Source organism: Budorcas taxicolor, chromosome X (genome assembly GCF_023091745.1).
Source record: "Budorcas taxicolor isolate Tak-1 chromosome X, Takin1.1, whole genome shotgun sequence".
NCBI lineage: Eukaryota > Metazoa > Chordata > Mammalia > Artiodactyla > Bovidae > Budorcas > Budorcas taxicolor.
In genome coordinates, this window is record NC_068935.1 from 35,307,560 (window position 1) to 35,332,790 (window position 25,231).

The 25,231-nt window shown below is 39.2% G+C and overlaps 1 pseudogene; it reads left to right on the forward strand.

Annotated features, from left to right (window-relative positions):
- The first annotated feature begins 3,013 nt into the window (after positions 1-3,013).
- Positions 3,014-4,474, forward strand: LOC128069395 (partitioning defective 6 homolog beta-like; annotated as a pseudogene).
- Positions 4,475-25,231: the final 20,757 nt, after the last annotated feature.

Here is a 25,231-nt window from a genome sequence, read left to right on the forward strand (position 1 = left end):
CACCTTTTCTAAAAAGAGAACATTACATTAGGAAATCTAAAATGTGAAACACAGGCAATATACTTTTGATATTAGGAGCTAACAAATTATCCACTAATGACTTAAAAGTAATCACACAATCTGTAAGAAACATTCTAAATACTAGAATTCTATGAATACATTATCACATGATTCAGGTCATAAAGTAAAAACCAGCATTCTTGTTTTCTCTTTTAAAGGAAAGTAATATTTAAACAAGTAGATCAGAACTATTCATTTTATAGTGCTTATTTTATATAAACATGAAACTATGTGATGCAGAATATGTTAAAATTATTAACCATGTAAAATCATTAATTAGGAAAAACATGAAAGAAGCATAAAATATGCAGATTAAGTCTATGCATAATTGTTATAATGGATCACTGTATATTCAAGGCATCAAAATTCAGTTTTTACAATTTAAAAAATGCTCAGAATGTTAATGAACTAATTTTTAATATTTCTCTACTGCTTTGCAAAAGATAAGTTTTACTCACAACATTGGTTCCAATGTGTTCTTTAAGAGCATCAAATGTTTATGATTTTCAGGTAAAACAACAGTCCACTTTTGTTGGAACTGGGTCATTTCAAATGTATGTAACAGTGCCCTCTAGAGGGTGGTTCACGAAAAATACTAAGCACATGTAGACCTTAATTGCAATTACTTTTGCTATCAATTGCCCACAGACAAGGAACAATCTTTTCAAATGGAAAAGAAATACAATTGCAGCCTCATTAGAGCTGCCGAATTACAGCTCTGTAATATTTAACCAAGATAAATGCTAAAAGGAACTGGTTGGGTTATGAGAAGAGTGGCCAAGATAATTTATCCTCTAAACCTGAACTCTTTAAAAAGTGAAAGATGATGTTAAGACAAGAGGTACAAATTAAGAGTTGCCCCAGGCAAACCTGGTTCTTCAGAATCTCACTTTATTCATGATACAGTGCTCTGTATATGCCTGTCAAAGGCAAAATAAAGGAATGGTCACAATGACTGTCTCTACTTCATATATATAGTAACTGATTTCTTGGGAAGAACTAACAGCTCTTTTGACATTATGTTGGCACAGTATGTTTTGAACTTCATCTCTCTTGGAGTTAATGTTCAACACAAGGCTTCTGTCTTGCAGGCTGGCAGTGGACTTCAGTCCTCCTGGACTTAATTTATACTGGTACTAATTCATATAGGGCTTCCCTGGTAGCTCAGATGGTAAAGAATCTGTTTGCAATGCAGGAGACCTGAGTTTGATCCCTGGGTCTGGAAGATACTATATTAATTCATATACACCTCAAGACCTGAGATATATGTGCATACAACAATTTTTGGAAGATAGTCTCCACGACTTTTGATTGTTTCCCAGATAGCTTTAAGACTCTCAAATCAGCATAAGCTTGACGATAAAAATCAAAATTCAAAGACACCAAGCGAAGCTGACAAGCTAATGAGATAAAATTGGGATATGTGTAAAGCCTTACATTCTGACTTTAAAAATCCGCTGTACACCTAAAGGAAGATGGAATCCTGGTTTGGAAAGAAGTCATGTGAAGGCAAATCTCCAGATTAAAATCTTGGGATTTTAGTTAATTACAAATTCATCAAGAGCCAACATTACATGGCAGCTAAAAAACTTGAAACAACTTCAGTCTGCATTCATGTCCAGATGTGCAACATTCAGATTCAATTCAGCTACATATTGAGTATTATTTTTAGTTCTGAACATTTTAGAAGGGACATTAACAAAGTACAATGTCCATAGAGATCAATCAAGATGATGAAAGTGGTATCCTACGAGGAATAGTTGGAAGAGTCAAGTATTTATCTCAAAGGGAAAAGAAAATTGTAGGGACAGCGGTGGAGAGGACAGAATAACTACCTTCAGAGATCTAAAAGGCTGTCATGTAGAAAAGGGATCCAAATTCTATTTACCTTGAGGGCAGAATTACAGTTAATTAATATGTATTACAGTCAGTACATTTTAACCCAGTACAGGGATGGATGAATAGTTACAACAATCAGTATCAGTATAAAATGGATTGGGTTGCCTTGCAGATCTTGAGTTCCTCTCATCACTGGAAGGGACTTTGGCATGGACCAGGAGACCTTAGATTAAGCATTTCTAAGTCTGTAATTATCCTGAAGAATTAATGCTGAATATAATCTCAGACATATGAAAGTTACCTCTCTGAGGTGGTAAGTTTTGTTTCTCAGGTCAGTCAAAACAGGCAGAAATGTAAAAGCAATGATCTATTTTCATTTCATAATGGTGAATATTTTGTGTGTTTCAAGTAGTCATCCTATTTCAGATACTATTAGATAAAGCTCCATCATTCGACACCAGCAGGAGAATTTCTATTTGAAGCTTTCAAGTGGAGACCTTATCTTCCCAGGGGTTATTTCCATGCCTTAGTTTAGATTTCTCTTGTTTGAAAAGCAGGTATTTATTCAGAGCCACTCAACTGAACACTGTATATACATTATCAGAGTGGGGGCTTTTGTAGAAGAGTGAGAAAACCATTACCAGAAAGGTTAAGAGTTAAAAGGGAGAAAAACTGATTGACAAAAGACAGAAACCTTGAGACTAGAAAAAAGTGCCAAAAGAAAGTGAAGGGAGATGATTTTAAGAAACTGGATTTAAGTGAAATGAAGGTGGGAAAGATATTTAGAAAATAAGTATATGTGGAGCACAGGAAAGTGAGGTATGAATGAGAAGCTTTTGGATGTGAAAAGGGCTGAGTGCAATAAAGTATGCTGAGATAACTTAAGGCTTCTTTGTGAAAGCAAAATTTGACTTTGAACTGGGTAAGCAGAAAGTAAGAAGGCACTCTTACTTTTTCTCTTACACAGAGAGAAAGATGTCCAAGAAAGCTTTGACATGAAGGGGCTAGGCAGTCAGGAACCTTGAAGGAACAGTGGTTAAGAAAAATGGCACTCTGAAAGCCAACACTGGCATAAAAAGAATCAGCAAGCAGTGGTATATGTGGTACAAGGGGTATGGAAGATTTCAACATGGTGAGATGTGCTTAAAATATACATACACTTACACAAAATACACATATACCTGTATATACATAAAATATACATATACCCATACATATACATGTGTGCATACATATGTATACAAACATAAACATGTATATCATATGTATACATATTTATACACACATACATACATATATTTAGCCTAGTCAACTGGGTAAAAATAGCCATAGGCATGCGTCAAAGAGAGGAGACTGACTGCTACTCTAGCAATAATGTGGGACTCTGGGGAGTTGGAGGGGAGAGAAAAACAGAAAACCTACCTGGTATCTGCACACAATACAAGAGTTTCTATTTCCCTCAGGTTTTTATTATTAAAGTTGTCAAATATACAGAACAAAGGTTATTCTACACAGGTAAAGGATATAAAGTAGGATGTATATCAGACTGCAGCTGTGCAAAAATATATACTCATGAAAGACCTGCAGGTAATTTTTAATATATGGGTAAAATATTTTAAGGTGATCTTTTTCTCCAAAATGTATCTGATAATATTTTTGCCTAACTTCTCTCTGGTTGGCACCACAGGCCTGGTTGTGGGGGATGTGGCCAAGAGCAAAGAGGTAGATGGGTTGGTTGCCCCCTCATCCCCCTCCACCAGGGCTCTCCACCCACTAAAGCAGAGGGAAGGAGGACAGAGCTGTGCCTCCAGCCACCACAGAGACAGGCGGCCCCAGCCGCCCTGTGGAGCCCAGCACTGAGACCCAAGCCTTCTATGCAGGTGCCTCTGGTAAGTGGCAGACTCTTGGGCTGCAGCTCCTGCACTCAGTCTGACTGCAGCCACCCAGGCAGCCTGGAGAGGAGAAGGTTGGCACTGAATTTTGTCAGTTTTCAACACAAAGAGCAAAACTTGGACATTTAGTGGAGTTTCATGGATTATTGCAACATATTCTTAAGATACCTAATGATGACATTTTATTAGCCTATACAAGGGAGACTTACCATCTATATATAAAGATGATAATTATCACAAAGCGATTTCAACAACCAACCTGCTGCTTAGGATTTTTATACAAAAAACAGAAAGAAGCAAGACATGCTAATGAAGAAGGAAAATGTTTTAATGGATGGTCCATTAACCGAAGAAAAAAGCCAGATCTAGTCATTGGTATGCACCAAGACTTAAGATGTATCTTCCATTACAGATGTGGATATTCCCCCAGAAACACATCATAGGACTAGTTCATCTTTATAAACACAACACTGACCACTCCCTGGGGCTCTACAGCTGGGATGGTTTGAGCCTAAAGGAGACACTATATGGCTTAGAGTGGGTCCCATGGATCATTACACCCTGGCTTGTTCCAGGAGGTCTGGCTCTCAGCACAGGACTATCAGCTGCTAATGACATTTTAGGTTAGTGGTATAGAAGTTTCAGGGAAGAGCTTTATTCGTTTACATTTTATTGAAGTATAGTTGATTTACAATGTCGTGTTAGTTTCAGATGTACAGCACAGTGATTCAGTTTTGTTTTTCTTTTTGGCTGTGCGGTACACGGGACCTTAGTTCCCTGACCACGGATCGAACCAGTGCCCCCTGCAGTGGCAGCATGGAGTCCTAACCACTGGACTGCAAGGGAATTCCCCAGGGAAGAGTTTTGATCAAATAACAGGATGACTGCAAAGAGTCACAACTTCATCATAATAGCAAGACAAGTAAACAGGAGAACAACATTAGGAACAGTAGGACTTCTGGCAGCTCTGGCCAATCTACTGGTAATAGCTTTCTTGGCTATCCACAGCAGATTGAACCAAAACACTGAGCCAAAGGATGAAGACATTATTATTGAAGATAGTGGTGTACCATGCTAGAGTCCTAAAGCTGTTCTTATTATTGAAAGCCTGGAAATGGTTAACCCAAATAGAACAAACTCAGTTTTGAGTTTGGACAGAATGGTTTTATTCCTTCTAATTAAATGAGTTTAGTACTCCTAGAAAGTGGTGCAAACAGAATTTGAAACACATGTTCCAGATCAAAAACTCTTATAACATGGAACATCATGAAACCATCTTTTGAATGCTGAATGTTTTCTGAGTGAGGATGTCTGAGGACTTGTAAATTTGGCTAATTTAAGAACATTTAGACCTCTAAGCCAATGACCTGGAAAAGGCATGAGAACAATAATGTTGTAGGTTTAAAATTTCTTAAAGTAAATAGAATGAGAAAGTAGATTAGTGGTTGCTTACAGCTGGGTGAGGAGGAGAATCAGAAATATGCAAATGGTTACTGGGTTTCTTTGTGGAGTAATTAAAATATTCTAAATTAGATTAATTTTTTGGGGGTGGCTCCAAAATCACTGCAGTTGGTGACTGCAGCCATGAAATTAAGACACTTGCTCCTTGGAAGAAAAGTTATGACAACCCTAGACAGCATATTAAAAAGCAGGGACATTACTTTGCTAACAAAGGTCCATCTAGTTAAAGCTATGGTTGTTCCAGTAGTCATGTATGGATGTGAGAGTTGGACTATAAAGAAAGCTGAGCGCCAAAGAATTGATGCTTTTGAACTGTGGTGTTGGAGAAGACTTTTGAGTCTCTCGGACTGCAAGGAGATCCAACCAGTCAATACTAAGGAAATCAGTCTTGAATATTTATTGGAAGGACTGATGCTGAAGCTCCAATACTTTGGCCACCTGATGCAAAGAACTGACTCATTGGAAATGACCCTGATGCTGGGAAAGATTGAAGGCAGGAGAAAAAGGGGACAACAGAGGATGAGATGGTTGGATGGCATCACCGACTCAATGCACATGAGTTTAATTAAGCTCCGGGAGTTGTTGATGGACAGGGAGGCCTGGTATGCTGCAGTCCATGGGGTTGCACTGAGCAACTGAACTGACTGACTGAACTGAGACGGTAATGGTGGTTGTACAACTCTGATCATTAAAATCACTGAACTGTACACTTCAAAATTAATATTATAGTATGTGAATTGTATCTCAATAAAGTGGTTTAAATGTTAGTTTGGTAACTGTTAGTACAAACTTTGGTGGATCAGAGGTGATTTTAAGTCTAAAACAAAGGGAGCTCTGCTAATGAAATTATGTGCTTTTGATACGGAAAACTAGATGCTACAGTACATTTCTAGAACTATGTGAGAGGGTTATTTCTGTTTGAAAGAGTTAAATATTTAACCTATTACAAAGATTCCAGTTAGTTTTTCCTTTAACTACATTGTTTAAATTCTAATGCGAAGTCTGATTCTCTTTAAATATTTTTGGTACTCTGAGGACCTCAGTTCTTGTGTACCCAGTATTTGGGGGGAAGGAGGCGTGGCCATTCCCCAGGCTTGGGTAATCATAGTTCCCTGACCAGGGTGAATTTGGGCCCTGGACAGTGAGAGTGCAGAGTCCTAACCACGGGACCACTGTGGAATTCCCCCAGTATTTTTCTTTCTTAATGTTGTTCTTGTGCTAATGTTATTATATTTTTAATTAGAGGATAACTGCTTTACAATATTGTGTTAGTTTGCTGTTAATTGTTACAAATCATTTTCTGAAATGCATTTTTTCTAACTTCTAAGAAATCAAACCAATTGGCTATTCTTAGGAGCTTCTTTCAACATTATGAAGCACTGAAGCTATGTTCCTGAATTATGAAATTCTGTGAGTTTTTCACATTGATGCTTGTCTATCCTATAGATTATATAATCAGCTAATTTTATTGACTCCGATAATACAGGAGATGCTCTCCTTTAATTCTTATCCTCATTCCCAATCTCACTGGAAAGTATTTCTTTTGTTTTGGGTGTGTGCTACTATATGTATGTTGGTAGGCTTCTGAACTTTTTTAAGATACAGATGGTCCCTACTTACAATGGTTTGACATGATTCTTCCACTTTATAATGGTGTGAAAGTGATACACATTCAGATCTTTTCCTGTGCTAGTGCAGTCTGATACTCTCTAGTGATACTGGGCAGCAGGGCAAGTTGCAGCTCCCAGACAGTTCAAGCAATCACGAAGGTCAACTGATAGACTCATAACTCTACCCATACAAATATTCCATTTTTCTCTTTCAGTACAGTATTTAATAAATTACATGAGATATTCCACACTTTATTATAAATAAACAGGCTTTGTGTTAGATGATTTTCCCCAACTGTAGGCTAATGTAAGTGTTCTGAGCACATTTAAGGTAGGACAGGCTAAGCTATATTTAGTAAGTTAGGTGTATAAAATGCATCTTCGGCTTATGATACTTTCAACTTAGGATGGTTTTCTTGGGATGCAACCTCATTAGAAGTTGAGGAAGATCCATATTCAAGTAGTGCAAATTGTTTTGGATATAAAATGCACTTAAAGACTTTTACACATAGGACAAACTTGTTCACTTTTTTATGTAAAGATTTTGGATTTTCTTCAGTGGGATTATTCTAGGAACATTGCCTACACTTTAAGAGAAAGCTGTGGCATTTACCATTGACAAGTAAAGTTTACCTATATTATTTTCATTGGGCTATTTATTTTCCACACACCTACTTATGACAAGTAAGGGTGAGGCTGCCAATTTTCATTCTTTGCCTGATTTCTTTGATATTTATAATTGGACAGTGTGCGTAAACACTGTAATAATGCATGCACATAGAAATTAAGAATATTATGAAGCTCCCTGTGGTCTATGAATAATTTCCCCTAAAGCTATTTAATAATTCATCTTAAAATAAGGCTAGTATGAACGTGTTTATGACAGTTGTGTGCTATTAAAACAATGAAGGATCAAATGATTCCCTTCTGAAAGATAATTTCTCTAAATGGTAAAAAAAAATGAAATACATTTTTTATTAATTGAAAAAAAAATCCCACACAGGGAAATACTTTTGCAATATTAAATACCAGAACACTACTCCAAAATGTATTTAAGTATTAAACTTTCTAATAAAAATCTGTCTTACTTGAAATGAAGATTAACAGTAATTTTTTAAACTGAATTCTACTTGGTAGGCAATTATTATGGCAAAAGTAATTTTAAAAATCTATTCCATAATATCATGAGTTTCAGTTACCACAGCATCTTAGAAAAAAATTAAGAAGCAGTTTCATATGTGTACAAGACAACAAAGAAAGTAGTTTTGAAGATCTGCATAAATTTAATTATTTAAGATGATATACTAGGGAACTATCTGTGATGACTGAAAATTAACTATTACAAACAACTATTAAATCTTTTAAAGACAAGGAGCACCTGAATAACAAATCACTGTTTGTTTGCTGTTCTTAACATATAAGCAGCAAAACCTTTCATCTTTTTTTTTATTGAGCTCAGAGTTCTCTACAACCTGCCTGTGTTTCACTCTTCTGGTCTCTGGGAGAAATTCATTCAGTCACTACAGGCTCATTTAATGAACTAAAAATACGTACCATTATCCCTGCAACCAAGGGCCTTGTTAACCTCATCATAAAAAAGCATTTCTTAAGTAACTATATTGATGTGGCACAGTAAAAAGGAATTAAGTGATTATTATGGGTTGAATTGTGCCCCCTCAAAGATATTTTGAAGCCCTAAGCCACTGGTTAGGAATATGACCTTATTTGGATACAGGGTCCATGCAGATACAAACAAGTTAAGATGAGGTCATTTGGGTGCCATCATCCAATATGACTGATATTCTTGTCAAAAACGGAGAAGAAACACAAGGAAGATGGCCATGTGAAGACAGAGGCAGAGACTGGAGTCTTAATGTACTGACAAGCCAAGGAAAACATCAAGGATCAATAGCAATACCAGAAGCTAAGAGAAAGGCATGGAACAGGTTCTCCCCAGAGCTTCAGGGATAGCATGGCCCTGCCAACACATTAATTTCAGACTTCTAGTTACCAGAATGTGCAAAAATAAATTTCCTTCTTTCTTTCTGGTCACACAGTATGTTGGATCTTAGTTCCTCAAACAAGGACTTAGCTCCCCCTGCAGTGGAAGCTCGGAGTCTTAACCACTGGACCACCAGGGAAGTCCCTAAATTTCTACTGTTTTAAGTCACTCAGTTTGTGGTACTTTATTATGGCAGCCCAAAGAAACTAAAACAATGATGTTATGACAAAATGTAAGCAAGCAATATAACCCTATTAGCTCCCATTGCAGTACTACCATGCCAACTGAAACACATTATGTCATTAAATAAGGGCACCTGTTTATGGGTTTCCCAGGTGGCACAGTGGTAAAGAACCCGCCTGCCAATGCAGGAGACACGTAAAGATGCGGGTTTGATCCCTGCATTGGGGAGATCTCCCGGAGGAGGGCATGGCAACCCATTCTAGTATTCTTGCCTGGAGAACTCCATGGACAAAGGAGCCTGGTGGGCTACAGTCCATAGGGTTGCACAGACACAACTGAGTGCACGCGCACACGCACACATGCTACAGTCCATAGGGTTGCACAGACACAACTGAGCCCGCGTGCATACACATACACACACACACACACACACACACACACACACACACCTGTTTAAAACTCAGAAGACATATGTTTTTAGAATTTCATCTATGACATCTTTGCTGATTCATCCACTCAAAACCCTAGTATAGAATGACTACTCTTTGTGCCCTCAGTATATCCTCTAAATAATTTGAAGACCCAAGTTGTACTAGAACAAGACTGAATAATGACTGCATGTGTGTATGTTTATAGGTGTACCTATATTGTTAGAATGAAGGTCCTTTATGGCAAGGGCTCTGCCCTATCACATTTGTATTCCCAATTCCTAAAGCAATGAGTGACACAGTAGTGCTTAATTAATGTTGAGCAAAAGAATGAATGTTGAACCACCTCTATTTGGTCACAGCTGGCACTATTCCACATTCTACTCACCACTTCCAATGGACTCTTGAAATCACTGTGAGTAGTAAAAATTGTTAATATGCCACTGTGATCAGGAAATGTGACCAAAATAGGAAATATATGCATATTATGTAAACAGTACAACTCGAATCACATTTCAAAAATATAAGATTCATAAAATTTTTCATAGTAATATAATAAAAATCTTATATGTGCTAACCCAAAACACCATCATAATTTAAAATTTATCTTAAGATTCTCTCTTTCCTCATTATGTGTAGAAATATTTTAAGATTTTTTTCATCAGTTGTTTCTTGCTCCTATAGAAGATCCAGGATAGAGATCTCATCAAACTAGCAACATTCTCCCTAACCCAGTAGAGGTCAATCCCTCTTATAATGATCTTAAAGTATTAGTTCCCTGTTTAGAAACAGCATTTTGATTTACAAAATTGTAGTGTCTAAAAAAAGGTATCTACATAAATACAACATAGTATTAAAAAGCTGAATTTTAAAAATCTACTTGCCTTCAACAAAAGGGGTATATTTTTAAAAAACAGATTTTTAAAATTCAGTTTTTATACTATGATACATTTACACAAAAATTCAACTTTTAGTCAAACTGTTAATTTATATTACTAGGTTCTTCAAACCATGAAGCATAGTTTCATTTAAGTTAAATAAATGGTCAACAGAACATTTTTGAGGTTAATTACATTCAATAAAATCAAAAGTTCTCTCCCTAAAATTAAGCACTGCTGCTAAGTCACTTCAGTTGTGTCCAACTCTGTGTGACGCCATAGACGGCAGCCCACCAGGCTCCTCCATCCCTGGGATTCTCCAGGCAAGAACACTGGAATGCGTTGCCATTTGAGCCACTCAAATAACTGAATGGCATTAAGGAGCACTTAGCCCATAAGCTCAGTCAATAACATCAACTTATTAATACTGCTGACTACAATATATGCTTGATCATGAAGCCTACTTCTGTAAATACCTGAAAGGCCACGCTGAGAATCAACAAAGGGAGTATCAATTACATGTTCTACACTTAATTTTAGAAAGTCATAGTAATACTTAAATTTGAGCCCAGACCGCCAATCTTTGCCAAACTGTTTATAATAATTAACTCTGCAGGTATAGTTCTCTCAGAATGGACCCACAGTAAGGTATTCTGTCATCTTTTCTTCAATAAATCATGGGACTGTGCTCCCTCAAAGAATGGTTGTTTTTTTTTTTTGAATGAAGAATACACAGATTTGGGGCTCAAGAATTCACTTAAGATCATAAGAAGGTTCAAAATCACTAGTATCCCCTCTTCCATTTTTCTGAAAACTGTTCAGTACTTAAGACAATTTATAGCGCTTGTTAATCAAGTCTTTGATTCAAAAACAAACCATCTATAGCCCAAACTGTAGATCCACAGCATAGATTAATACTGTTTATGCTTATTCAGAGTCTATTCATAGATAAAAAAATCTATGCTAAAATCAGAATAGGCAGAAAGACAAAATCTCATGATGGATACCAATCCAATATTTAATACAAACAAGGGTTTTCCTTTTTAAAAGAGAAAAAAGAAGCCTATTATTCAGACTGTGAATACTTTAATATGTTTATCCTTTAAGACCCTTTTCTGTGTACATGTATAAATGCACATTATAAATATTTCTAAAGAGGACTTATATGGTATTTTTATAATTTTCTTTTTTCTACTTAAAAATATATCATAAGCATCTCTCCACATTAATTTTTATATAGATTAGAACATTATTTTAACTGGATGACTAGTATCTGACCGTATGAATGTATCATAACCTCACAATTTCATATTGCTGAACATGAATTTTAGATGTATATTTTTAAAAAGAGAAAATACACACATGATCAAATTCGAGGGGTACAAAAGTTGCATCCATTCCACCCCTGTACCTTAAACCTCCAGTTCCCTTCCTAGAAGCAATCACTCTTACCAGTTTCTCCTACATTCCTCCAGAGATGTGTTACAGCATTTTAAAAAACACAAATGTTAATATATACACACACAGTTATGCACCTTCACTGCCAGGCTTTTCTAAAGCTAACAATTTTTTACTATTATAAAATATGTTGAACTTAATGTCCTCCTGTTCATTTGCAGTTTTTAAAATGTTGGCAATACTGTGTGACATGCAGGATCTTAGGTTCCTGACCTGGGATTGAACCTCTGCCCCCCTGCATCGCGATTGTGGAGTCTTAACCACTGGGCCACCAGGGAAGTTCCTGTTTGTTTTTAACATCAATATTAAAGTGATCTCACACAGCAGTGTGTCCTATCACCACTTGTTTTTTATCTATCTTGTTTTCGACTAGGAATAGTCTTAAAGCTTGAAAGCTTGTGTTAACCTTTGGAAAAAAAAAGAACATCTCAGCAGAAAACAAATTTACAAGTAGCAAATACTAATGGCCAACAAACATGCAAAAATGTTAAATATCATGAGTGATCAAAGAAATAAACATTTCAAAAGATATCATTCTTGTACGTTCTGGCAGAGATTGCCATCACTAACAATAAAAATCCAGTGGATGAGAAGATAAAGTACAACAGTCATTCTTGTTGGTGGAACTAAAAACTGGTACACCTTTTCTAGAGAGCAATCTGACAATACACTCTAAAAGTTTTAAATATATGGTTACTTTCTGAACCAGCCATCCTAGTACTAAAGCATTAACACTAAGGAAATGATCAAGGATGTTTTAAAAAAATATGTATATGAGGATGTTCAATACAGCAATATTAATTAAAAAAAAAACTCATTTCCAACAAAAGAGGACAACATTTTGTTAATGTAGATACTAGGCAACCTTTAAAAACTTAGGTTGTAGAATACTAATGTTAGGTAGTTAGAATAGGGAAAAGGAGTCCAAAATGGCAGTGGCTAAAAGACAAGGAAGGGAAAAGCCCGTGAAAATAGAACAAAGGAAGGTCAAAGAAAGGTTTGAGGAGGACCAGAGTAAGGACTTCAGGTAGAACAGCACTCCTGGCTGAGCCCAATTTGCATAGTGCAGGCCCAGGGGGAAGAAGACATATAAAAGGAGGAGCCAAGTGCTCTCTGGCGCTCCACCCCCCCTCCTGCCCCCCCCACCTGCGTACACTCTTTATCTCCTTCTCTCACTACCCCCCCCCCCCCCCCCCCCCCCCCCCCCCCGCGCATGCTCCTCCACTCTCTTCTCTTCTTCGAGGATGGATTCTCCTGCTATCTTCTAAATAAAATAGAGCTGTAACACTGCTTTGTCTAAGAGCTATGACAGTTTGTTCAACACCCAAGAGCTGTGATGCGCCGAGGGCTTTAATGTCTGTCACTCCAAATCATTGTGATGAGACAAGAACTGAGAAGCATACACTCGCCTGACACTACTAAAGGACAAAAATATGTGTTCATGATGTTGTATTAAGTGAAAAAAGCTGGTTATAAAACAATATTGTCTAGTATAATCCCAATTATAAAAAATACCAATATATAAGGGGCTTCCCTGGTGGCTCAGTTAGTAAAGAATTCGCCTGCAATGAGGGAGACCTAGGTTCAATCCCTGGGTTGGGAAGATACCCTGGAGAAGGGAATGGCTATCCACTCCAGTATTCTGGTCTGGAGAATTCCATGGACAGAGGAGACTGGCAGGCTACAGTCCATGGGGTCGCAAGAGATGGACATGACTGAGCAATATATAAAGATTTAGGCTAAATTACTCTTGCCTGGAAAATCCTATGGATGGAGGAACCTGGTAGGCTGCAGTCCATGGGGTCGCTAAGAGTTGGACTTCACTTTCACTTTTCACTTTCATGCATTGGAAAAGGAAATGGCAACCCACTCCAGTGTTCTTGTCTGGAGAATCCCAGGGACGGGGGAGCCTGGTGGGCTGCTGTCTATGGGGTCACATAGAGTTGGACACGACTGAAGTGACTTAGCAGCAGCAGCAGCAGGCTAAACTACATATTAAAACTCTACTGTGGTTATCTCTGGGTACTGGGATTACTGACTTTAATTTTCTTCTTTATGGTTTTCTTAATTTTCTAAATTTTATCCAGCAAATAGATTCTAATTAAAAGAAAAAAGCAAAAAGAAAAAAGAAAAAAACAGTTGGACTCTTGATTAGTCAAGGTCCTTTATACAATTGTGCCCAGCAGGCTGGGGGTGTTATTTGGCTATCTGCCATATGACAATGTTTCCTTCATCTGTGAATAAAATGGCATGGTAAGCTATCATTAGTGGGGCCTGCTATTGCAAGGTTTTGGCTCTTTTTTCACATAAAATAATTTTTATAACTTATAACAAGGAGAGGGAAGAATGTATTCTTAGGTCCTTATCTTTTTGCCTATTCTGAGAATTTGTCAACTTGCTACTTTGTAATATTATTGTCAATTATGAAGTTAAAAATAAAAGGGTCCTTCCCTGGTGGTCCAGTGGTTAAAGAGTCCAGGCTCCCATGGCAGATGGCAAAGTTTGACCCCGGTTGGGGAACTAAGATCCTCCATGCTGTGGCAAAGCCAAAAAAAGAAAAAAAAGAAAAAAAAAAAGAGGATACAGGTCAACTCCCAGAGATAAAAGCAGTAACCAGGTTATGTACAAGTGGTTGGCTATGAACACATGTCTTTTGGTCCACTGCCTGGGTAGCAGTAAATTACTAGCAGAGAAGACTGAGAAACATTAGTAATAATGATACCTGATTGCTTATTGTTAACTTGAGTTGAAAAGAAAAGATTTCACTGAAAAATGTCTGAGTGATATCTACTGCTGGAGTTCTAAACTTGTTCACTTAATACCTTAAGAAAATAATTTGGGGCACTGGTAAGAAAGCAGTCTCCCCTGATCTTCAGCCAAAAATTCCCTGAAATAATTTTTACAAAAGGGCAGCTCAGAATCAAGAACATGGAAAAGTAAAATCATTATATTTGTTGATATCCAAAGGCAAAACTTATTCAACATAATTTACTTATATTTGTGCTAAGCAGGAAAGTAGAAATCACTTTTTCATTTTCAGATAAAGAAATTAAAGCATAAGGAAATTAAATGATTTGATGAAGGCCACAGAAACCAGAACTTATTCTATCTGATACTTGCTCAGATAACTTATGCTGATAGAGTGATCAGGATGCGGTACTGGAAAAAATCAGATGGTTCCACAAATGCCGTTCTGAGGTTCTTTTAATAAATGACTTGGTGAATGGGTAGTAACTACCCTAAGTCTTTCTCAGGATTAAGTATTCTCTTCCATGATCATGTTGGGATCACAAGCAAGTGCCGAAATAAGTTCTTGATAAAGGGCAACATCTTTTCTTTTTCCCCAGCAAAAATATTGTACTCTTTCTAAAAGCTACTCTATTGTCTCTAAGCAAACATTTAGTAGGTTTGTCTTCCACTGGGATTGAGTTAAAAAAAGACACAAAATGAAGGAAACGTTGCTACAGTGACTACAAGCCACATTAAAACAGTACAACATATTTAATGAATGCTCCGTGTTTTAAACACTATAGACCAAGTTTCATTTCCCTCTATCCCATCATTTTAACTATATGCATTTTCTCTAACCTACTAAAACATGCTGAATTGAAACTAAGTTTCTAATCCTATTTGTTTCAAAGGTCAGAATTTAACCAGAAACTTGTGTGATTCCACAGCCCATCCTCTTTTACCATGTTACCTCCTATAATAACTAAAATATGTAATGTGCTTTACAATCCACAATTTTTTCATGTGTGGTAGCTAATTTAACCTACACATCCTACACCCATTTGAAATATTGGGAAACAGTGATTTTCTGACTGGTTGTTACTCATCAAGGATCATGTGGCCAGTGAAAGTGAAAGTGAAGTCGCTCAGTCATGTCTGACTCTTTGCGACCCCATAGACTAGCTACCAGGCTCCTCCCTCCATGGGATTCTCCAGGCAAGAATTCTGGAGTGGGTTGCCATTTCCTTCTCCAGGGGATCTTCCCGACCCAGGGATTGAACCCGGGTCTCCCGCATTGTACACAGATGTTTTACCATCTGAGCCACCAGGGAAAAAATGCAAACCCAGTGATTATGACCAATCTAGGTATAAGGAGGCTTCTCTGGTGGCTCAATGGTAAAGAATTCACCTGCCAATGCAGGAGACGTGGGTTCGATCACTGGGTCAGGAAGATCCCCTGAAGAAGGGAATGGATGGCCACCAACTCCAGTATTCTTGTCTGGAGACTTTTATGGACAGAGAAGCCTGGCGGGCTACAGTCCATCCGGTTGCAAAGAGTCAGACATGACTGAGCAACTAAACAATAACGAAAGGTATAAGGAAATTACTATTGGGATTATTTGTAGAAAGGGTAGTCCAGTAAGGTAATAAATGTTTGGCTCTGTGCCTTTCAAGGCTTGAAAAATTAGGTGGAGCCACAAAAGGCACATCACATAGCAATAAATGCTGAGAAGTCTGTGTTATGAGGTCAACAAAGTCATTACAGGAATAAGCATAAAAGTTCAAACCATATATAAGTATTTACAGATATACCAGAGAATACACAGTGGCACCAGCTTTGCCCAGTTTAGGACATTAGCTTTAACTCACTCAGTTCAACCTCTGTCTGACCATCTGAGTTCAAGCTATTCCCAGACAATGCAGGTAAACCTCACTTTTTACCACAACCCATATTATAGAAGCAGATCAGAACGACAGTGAATCACTGTATCCATAACAAAGACTGGGTACCAATTATACCAAATCAAATCCCCAAATATATCAAATAGCACAGCTACAACTATATCATAATTAAAAATAAAAGTCCATGCCAAGTTCTACAAAATGGACATAAATATGCTTTTATCACATAAAGGACAACCTATTAAGTATATGCAGAGTAGATAAACATATAACTTAAGTTTGGCCTCAAGTTCTCACGGCAGATACATTTCTCTTATATAATATTCCAAATGCTCTTTTCATGCTTTGAATTAAGTGGAACAAACATACTTTAAAATTTATGAAAAAGAAACATGGAGGCAATGAGGTTGAATGATTCGCTCACAATCCTTCAGCTAATCAGAAACAAAGTCAACATAGGAACTCAGGCTTTCGATCTAAGGCTCTTTCCACTGTACCACATGACCTCTAAGATGTGAAAATAATATTTGTTCAACTCAGGATCAATTTATTTTACCACTACTGTTTTTAATCTCCTCAAATCTACTCACACAATGACCTTAAACAGTGCTACAGATTACATTCTGTAATACTATTACCAGATCAGACCACAAAGTTTGAGACATGACAGCTCATGATAATCTCCCATCCTCAAGAGAACAAGGGCATCTATTTTGCTATATTCATCTTTAGGATTCTACCACATAGTACAATACCTGGCATATATTGTAGGTGCTCAGTAAGTTTTTTTTTTTTTAATAAATTAGCGTTTTTTTTTAAATCTGTTAGTACCAACTACCAGATTTAAATATGGGACCAAACAAAAACAGGAAAATATCATTATTTCACACTTGGAGTCTCTAAGCATTTATAATATAAACAAACGATTTATTAAATGAGTTAATGTTTATAACCAAATAAATACAAGGGAACATTTATGTTAGTAAAATATTTCAAGAACTATACAAGTTAATGTTTACAACCAAATACAAGGGGAACATTTATGTTAGTTAAATATTTCAAGCTCTATACAAGTTAACTGAGTCATTAATTACAGTAATTCTTATCTAGTGAAATGGACCTGACTTTTAGTCAGTATTCCCTTCTCCCCCACCTCGTTGGAGTCATCGAACGCACTAGAAAGCAATAAAATTACAGGTGTAGTACAAGGTACACTGGACTAGGACCTAGACTCTAGTCCAAGCTCTGTTAATAATTAGATATATGACCTTGGGCAATTCACTTTTTTTTTTCTTGTGTCTTAACCTGGTAATAAAAACAAAAGAGCTGAACTACTAATCACCAGGGACCTTTACTGTCTTAATTTTTTTTATATGATTTTTACAAAGATTTCTAAGTTCAGAATTTTTTGTGTCAAATTTGATATCCTGAATGTTATAATTTGTTAATTATTCAATAATTAAAAGCTTAGCACATTTTCCAAAACTATATAAAGACTAATAAAATACACTGTTACTGCCTTACATTAGCAGCAATAGGAGAAAACCAAAGATGAAATATGAGCATCAGATAATCAGGCCTGCTTTGCCAGTTGGGCTGACATGAACCTCTCTAGATTTTACAAATCACTGATACGTAAATACATATGGGTATATAAATATATATACACATACCATTGATACTTGTTTATACTGATATACATATATGTGTGCAAACTTTAAAACTTGTTTTTAGCTTTAAAATCAATACTTGTTCACGGTGAGAATTTCAAACAGTACATTAGGTCACATGTGAGGTGCAAAATAAAAAGCCTCCCTCCAACCTCCAGAAGTAACCACTGTTAACATTTGTTTTGTACATCCTTCAATAACTTTTCTGAGCACATACATCTAGATGTGTGTATGTATAAATCTTTTTAACTTCTTGAATGATGAAGAAAAATACCACAAGCACTGGCTTCATAAGCATGTTAAATACACTTTAAGTAGGTAGCGCAGTTGTATGGCAAAGTGGTATATGCTTCAGAAATGTTCACTGAATACATCTTCATTTTCTTGATTGGAGGCTAAGTGGAGCAGTTGCACAGAAAGAGCAACAGCAAGGAATCGACTAGCATTAGGCAAGCCATGAAATCTTCCTATGCCTTAGTTTTTGCTTTTGTAAATATCATGGGTGGACTAAGACCCCTTCCAGTTCTAAAGTGTGATAATTCTAAGATGGCTGTCACAGTATTCTCTTGAACTGGATATAACAAATGTTAAGTAAAAAAAGAGAGAAAAAAAAGAAACACTATAGAAACCTCCGACCTTACAAGAGTAAATTTTTCTACCATCAACTATCATGGTAGCACATTTGTGACATAAGTAGTGATGCAATTATATCTGAAAAAAATAGTAGATTATTAAAATTTGATAGGTTTTTTAAAAGCTTTGATTGACGTTTTTCCTTTTTTGGAGGTGGAGAGGGCTATTGCTTAGTGTCAGCAATAACCACTCTCCCTCCTCCCGATGAGAAAACAATTAAGTGTATTATGGAGTTAAAATAATGAAACTGAAAGTTAGACTGAATTTTGTTTTACTCACAGAATATGCTGGGGAGGTGACAAAGGTTGGAAAGAATTACTAGCTAATTTCCTCTTCCGGAAGGTCTTTGGCTTCTATTCTTTCTGTTCACATGCTCTTACCAGACACACTCCACCCAGCTCCATACCCTGGCACAGGCATCAGATGGAGGGGGGCGGGGGGGTCCCCTTTGATCATCTTTTTAAAAAAGTTCTTCGACTCGTTTTACCTTAGGGGTCACGGGGTTTGAGGAGGCACGCAGGCGGCCTGAAGCCACCCATGCCTTTCTTCGCCAGTCCCGGAAGCCTGGGCACGAACCCCGGGCGGGCCACTCGCGCCTGGCAGGGGCTGCCCTCCTGCCCTCCCTCGCAGCGCGGGGCCCAAGGAGAAGGAGGGGAGAAGAGAAGGGAAGAGAGAAGGAGAGGGGAGGGGAGAGAAGGAAAGGGGAGGGAGGCGGAAGCCCATCCGGGCAGTACCCACCGCGCCAGGAGAGCCGGCCTAGATCGCCCGAGGCGCCCCGCGCGGTGCTGAGGGGAGGGTCCTGGAGGAGGGGCGGCCCAAGCCCCAATCTGGAAGTGCCAACTCCTCTCGGCGGCCAGGCCCCAGCCTAGAAGGAAACGGAAGTCCCTTCCTTTCCCTCACTCGCCCGCCCACCGCCCAGAGCAACCACGAGTCGGGGAATCCAAAGTGCCTCCACGCCACGGCCTCAAAGAGACAAGGCACGCGGCGCAGCCCGTCTGTCTCCCGCCCCAGCCGCGCCGCCGAGCCCCTCAAAGTCTTCGGGCCTCCGCCCCCGCCGCGAGGCCAGCCTCCCGCTCAGTGAAGCCCCTCCTTCTTCCCCCTCCGCCATTTTCTAACTTACCCCTCCAGCCCTCGATTTGCGCTGAGCCAGCCCGCCTGCGGCTCCGCCGAGGTCCCGCCACTCCCTCAGGCTACCGGGGGCAACCGTCACAAACGAAGCCCTATTTACCCCACCTGCCCCTCCCCCCCCCCGCCCCGACCGCCTGGAAATCAGAACCCGACAGAGAGGGCGCGCACGCGCACTGGACACCTCGTAGTCCCCGCCCCCAGCTCCAGTGTTTCCTCTTTTGGCCTCGAGGTATTTTTCCCACGGTTTTTACCTGCTGAGCCCTGGAGTGAAGGAGTAACAGAGGTAAAAGACTGAAAAGATAAAGAGAGTGAACATGTCCAGTTCTTGCTGGAGACCACTTAACGTGCTTGGCGTGTGACTACTTCTTTGTTGTAATTTTGACAATCCTTTAAGGTAGGCACTCTCGTGGTAAACCAATTTTAAGAGAGGAAATTGAGGCCCAGAGATGCCCCAGTAGCACACAACTAATAAACAAGGGAACTGGGAGTAGAACATGACCTGTGTTCAAGAACTGAAGGTGAAAGGAAAAAGAAAGACATTCAATAGTGTAACAGGAGGGAAAGGGGCAGAGCACAGCCTTTGAAAGAGGCTGATTAGAGAACATAAACTGATTAGAATCAAATGGGTCTAAGATGGCAGAACTGTTGAGTTCAACTAGACTGATCCTCAATCAGCAAACTAAATGACACACCCAGAGGTGCCATGACAATTCCATGAGACCAAGAAGTGGGCCGTGGCCCAATTCCTAGAAATCTCTTCCCCTTCCCCAAAATAGCTGGAATAATCTTCCCACTCATTAACATACCCAGCCCAGAAAAACTAACCAAGACACATTTTGTGGCTGCACTCCCTATCTGCAATGGCCCAAACTCTGCCTGTGGAGTGTGCTTCTCTCTGAATCTGAATAAATCGGCTTCTTACCTATTACTTGTATCTCACACGGAATTCTTTCTGCGATGAGACATCAAGAACCTGAGTTTCATTAGGTCCTGAAACAAGGTTCCTTGGGTTTTGGCTGGGTTTAAATACCAGCATATGGGTTCAAGTCCCAGTCTGAGGTAAATGGTCTCAATGAGAGTGAGAAAGGGATTGGGAGATGAAGGGAAAATGAACAAGGAAGAAGGAAAACCAAAGGATGAAAAAAACAAAAGAAATCTATGCACATAAATTCCTGATCATAGCCTAGACTTATTGCAAATATGTCGTTCAGTTCAGTCGCTCAGTCGTATCCAACTCTTTGCGACCCCATGGACTGCAGCACGTCAAGCTTCCCTGTCCATCACCAACTCCAGGAGCTTGCTCAAACTCATGTCCATTGAGTCGATGATGCCATCCAACCATATCATTCTCTGTCATCCTCTTCTCTTCCTGCTTTCAATTTTTCCCCGTATCAAGGACTTTTGCAATGAGTCAGTTCTTCACATCAGGTGGACAAAGTACTGCGCTTCAGTTTCAGCTTCAGCATCAGTCCTTGCAATGAATATTCAGGACTGATTTCCTTTAGTATGGACTGGTTGGATCTCCTTGCAGTCCAAGGGACTCTCAGGAGTCTTCTCCAACACCACAGTTCAAAAGCATCAATTCTTCAGTGCTCAGCTTTCTTTATGGTCCAACTCTCACATCCACACGTGACTACTGGAAAAACCATAGCTTTGACTAGATGGACCTTTGTTGGCAAAGTAATGTCTCTACTTTTTAATATGCTGTCTAGGTTTGTCATAACTTTTCTTTCAAGGAGCAAGCGTCTTTTAATTTCATGGCTGCAGTCACCATCTGCAGTGATTTTGGAGCCCAAGAAAATAAAGTCTGCCACTGTTTCCATTGTTTCCTCATCTATTTGCCATGAAGTGATGGGACCATGAACGTTGAGTTTTAAGCCAGCTTTTTCATTTCCTCTTTCACCTTCATCAAGAGGCTGTTTAGTTACTCGTCGCTTTCGGCCACAAAGGTGGCTTCGTCTGCATATCTGAGGTTACTGATATTTCTCCCAGCAATCTTGATTCCAGCTTGTTTCTCATCCAGTCGGGCATTTCACATGATGTACTCTGCATATAAGTTAAATAAGCAAGGTGACAATATACAGCCTTGACATACTCCTTTCCCAATTTGAAACCAGTCTGTTGTTTCATGTCTGGTTCTAACTGTTGCTTCTTGACCTGCATACAGATTTCTCAAGAGGCAGGTCAGGTGGTCTGGTATTCCCATCTCTTTCAGAATTTTGCACAGTTTGTTGTGATCCACACAGTCAAAGGCTTTGGCGTAGTCAATGAATCAGAAGTATCTACTTCTGAAATTTTCTTACTTTTCTATGATCCAGTGGATTTGGGCAATTTGATCTCTGGTTCCTCTGCCTTTTCTAAATCCAGCTTGAACATCTGAAGTTCTCAGTTCATGTACTGTTGAAGCCTGGCTTGGAGAATTTTGAGCATTACTTTGCTAGCATGAGATGAGTGAGATGAGTGCAATTTTGTGGTAGTATGATCATTCTTTGACATCACTTTTCTTCAGGAATGGAAAGAAAAAGTGACCTTTTCCAGTCCTGTGGCCACTGCTGAGTTTTCCAAATTTGCTGGCATATTAAGTACAGCACTTTCACAGCATCATCTTTTAGGATTTGAAATAGCTCAGCGGGAATTCCATCACCTCCACTAGCTTTGTTCGTAGTGATGCTTCCTAAGGCCCACTTGACTTTGCACTCCAGGTTATCTGGCTCTAGGGGAGTGATCACATCATCGTGGTTATCTGGGCCATTAAGATCTTTTTTGGGGTATAGTTTTTCTGTGTATTCTTGCTACCTCTTTTTAATATCTTCTACTTCTGTTAGGGACCAACAAATATGCTGTAGGAACAGACAGATGAATTAGACTCTCAGATGAATCATGTTTCACAAACATGGGCTCCCTTACAGGTTAGTGTAGTAAGTTGAGAAGTTCTGAATGATAATGTTTCATGTCAAGGGGAAGATCATTAAGTATCACCTGCATCCTCAAATGATCCTTTTATCTTTCTTGAAAGTATCATCCTGAGAAGTCAGATTATTGTCATTTTTCTGCTCACATCCCTCTAATGGTTCCCTGTTTCGTGCAAAGTAAAAACCACAGATTTATAATGGCCTACAAAGGCTGTGGTAACCAGCCACTAAGATGATATCCAGTAATCGAGGACATGGAACAACAGACTGGTTCCAAATAGGAAAAGGAGTACGTCAAGGCTGTATATTGTCACCCTGCTTATTTAACTTATATGGAGAGTATATCATGAGAAACCCTGGGCTAGAAGAAGCACAAGCTGGAATCAAGATTGCCGGGAGAAATATCAATAACCTCAGATATGCAGATAACACCACCCTTATGGCAGAAAGTGAAGAGGAACTAAAAAGCCTCTTGATGAAAGTGAAAGAGGAGAGTGAAAAAGTTGGCTTAAAGCTCAACATTCAGAAAACGAAGATCATGGCATCCGGTCCCATCACTTCATGGGAAATAGATGGGGAAACAGTGGAAACAGTGTCAGACTTTATTTGGGGGAGCTCCAAAATCACTGTAGATGGTGATTGCAGCCAGGAAATTAAAAGATGCTTACTCCTTGGAAGAAAAGTTATGACCAACCTAGATAGCATATTCAAAAGCAGAGATAGTACTTTGCCAACAAAGGTCCAACTAGTCAAGGCTATGGTTTTTCCAGTGGTCATATATGGATGTGAGAGTTGGACTGTGAAGAAAGCTGAGCACCGAAGAATTGATGCTTTTGAACTGTGGTGTTGGAGAAGACTCCTGAGAGTCCCTTGGACTGCAATGAGATCCAACCAGTCCATTCTAAAGGAGATCAGTCCTGGGTGTTCTTTGGAAGGACTGATGCTAAAGCTGAAACTCCAATACTTTGGCCACCTCATGCGAAGAGTTGACTCATTGGAAAAGACTCTGATGCTGGGAGGGATTGGGGGCAGGAGGAGAAGGGGACGACCGAGAATGATATGGCTGGATGGCATCACCAAATCGATGGACATGAGTTTGAGTGATCTCTGAGAGTTGGTGATGTACAGGGAGGCCTGGCGTGCTGCGGTTCATGGAGTCGCAAAGAGTCGGACATGACTGAGTGACTGAACTGAACTGAATCTTTACCTCTTGCTCTTCACATGCTTGGGTAGTCTCATCTACAATGAACTAGGGCTGATCTGTGTAACTGATAGAATACAGTGGGAGTGACAGTGTATCATAAAGGCTAGGTCATAAGGGGCACTGTGATTTCTGCCTTGCTCTCTCTTGGATTGGTTGCTCTGGAGGAAGCCAGCTGCCATGTCATAAGGATTCTCAAACAGCATTTAGAGAGACCCATGTGGCAAAAGACTGAGTCCTCCCCTTCTCATCTCCTTCTCTCCAACCCAAAACAAGTACCAACTTCCCAATCCACCACATGAATAAGCCACCTTGGAAGAGGATTCTACACAACAAAACCTCAGAGCCAGAACCTGCCAGCCATGCCACTCTTGAATTCCTGTGTTTTGTTTTAAAAAACAAAATTTTAGGACAATTTGTTTCTAGGCAGTTTGATGCTTTTGACCTGTGGTGCTGAAAAGACTCTTGAGAGTCCCTTGGACAGCAAGGAGATCAAACCAGTCAATCCTAAAGGAAATCAACCCTGAATACTCATTGGAAGGACTGATGCTGAAGCTGAAGCTCAAATAATTTGGTCACGTGATGTGAAGAGCCAACTCATTGGAAAAGACTCTGATGCTGGGAAAGACTGAGGGCAAGAGGAGAAGAGGGGACAGAGGATGAGATGGTTGGATGGCATCACCAACTCTATGGACATGAGTTTGAGCAAACTCCTGAAGGTAGTGAAGGACAGGGAAGCCTGGTGTGCTGCAGTCCACGTGGTCACAAAGAGTCAGACATGACTGAGTGACTGAACAACAACAGTATAACAAATACAAAAGCCCTACACAATTAGGATCCCTCTTACCTTTATGTCCTCATATCCTACTACTCTATTCTCTTGCCACATTAGCTTTCCTGCCTCAGGATCATTGCACCTGCTCTTTACTCTACCTGAAACACTTCCCCCTGATATCTCCATGGCTGTCCTTCATTCCGTTAAAGTCTTCACTTAGTAGTCACTTTCTCAGTAAGACCTACTATAGCCACCACATTAAAAATTACAATGTTTTGACATACACATGGCTAGCAAGCACCTGAAAAGATGCTCAACATCACTTGTTATTAGAGAAGTGCAAATCAAAACCACAATGAGTTAACACCTCACACTGGTCAGGGTGTTTATGATCAAAAAGTCTACAAATAACAAATGTTGGAGAGGATGTAGAGAAAAGAGAACCCTCACACATTGTTGGGAATGTAAA